Genomic DNA, 1,661 nt, shown 5'->3' with positions numbered 1-1,661 from the left:
GGTTGGTGAGTTTTAAGGTAACTGCAACCTGACAGAGTAAAGAGAATCTCTAAGAGACTGAGCTGCAGAGAAATGACAGACAGCTATTGAGAAATCGTGGATAAACAGTGGGAAATGAGAGAATGTTGGTGAGAAATTAAGCATAGGTGGTGAAAAATGAGAGATAGCTACTGAGAAATGAGGGATTGTGAGACAAAAGAGATTATTGAGAAATTAAGGATATGTGGTGAAAAATGAAAAATCACTACTGAGAAATGAGAGATAGGTATTAAAAAAGAAGGATAAATTGTGAGAAATAAGCAGATACTTTATGGGAATTGAGGGAAAGTCACTGAGTAATGAAAGTAACTACTGTAAAATGAGGGCTAGAAAGTGAGAAATAAAAGATTGCAACTGAGAAATAAGAATAGATATTGAGAAATAAGAGATAATGATTGAGAACTAGAATATAATTACTGAGAAATCAGGGACAGGTGCTGAGGAAAAAAAAGATGGCGAGCAATGAGAGGTAATAATTGAGAAATAAGGGATAGTTATTGAGAAATAAGAGACAGGTGATGAGCAATGATAGGTAGATATTGAGAAAAGATAGTTATTGAGAAATAAGAAATTATTACTGAGAAATAAGAGATTGATAATTATGAGAGGTAGATATTGAGAAATAGAGGTAGATACTGAGAAATGAGAGGTAATAATTGAGAAATGAGGGATAGTTATTGAGAAATAAGAGACAGGTGATGAGCAATGAGAGGTAGATGTTGTGAAAGATAGACAGTAAGAAATGAAGGATATATAGTGAGAAATAAGATATGTTGATAGAGAATTGATAAGTATTGTGAAATGAGGGATAGATAGTAAGAAATAAAAGAGGGATGACTGAGAAATGAAAGATAGCGATTGAGAAATGAGATTGATGATTAGAAATAAGAGGTAGATATTGAGAAATGAGAGGAAAAACAATGTAAAATAAGGGATAGATAGTGAGAAATAAAAGAAGATGACTGAGAAATGAAAGATAGTTATTGAGAAATAGAACATTACTGGGAAATAAGAGATTGATTATTAGACATGAGAGGTAGATATTGAGAAATGAGAGATAGACAGCGTGAAATAAGGAATAGATAGTGAGAAATAAGAGGCAGTCATTGAGAAATGAAAGATAGTTATTGAGAAATAAGAAATTATTACTGGGAAATAAGAGATTGATCATTATGAGAGGTAGATATTGAGAAATAGAGGTAGATACTGAGAAATGAGAGATGGGTAGTGAGAAATGAAGGATATTTACAGAGGAATGAGGGATAATTACAGGGATATGGGGATATGTACAGAGATATTACAGATAGTGACTGAGACATGCTGGATAATTATGAAATGAGGTGAGAAATGACAGTTTTTCAGAAGTATGTAGGGTCACGTGTCACCCAGCCCTGATTTTCATGTGATCAGGAAAGGGTGGGATTAAACAAACTCCACACACTTTGTAGCTCCACCCCACTATCCAGCTGGGCAAGTTTGATGAGCACACTTCCCCCAGCACTCCAGACCAGTGTCTCCTGGATGTGCTGAGTGGAGACGATGAGCAGACTGAATTAGGAGCTGGGCCGAGTCTTTCTTGGGTTTAGTGTTGTGCTGAATAACCTCCTTCCTCTCTGCTCACC

The sequence above is a fragment of the Colossoma macropomum genome, unplaced genomic scaffold (assembly GCF_904425465.1).
Source record: "Colossoma macropomum unplaced genomic scaffold, Colossoma_macropomum, whole genome shotgun sequence".
Classification (NCBI taxonomy): domain Eukaryota; kingdom Metazoa; phylum Chordata; class Actinopteri; order Characiformes; family Serrasalmidae; genus Colossoma; species Colossoma macropomum.
Note: the sequence above shows the minus strand (reverse complement) of the source record.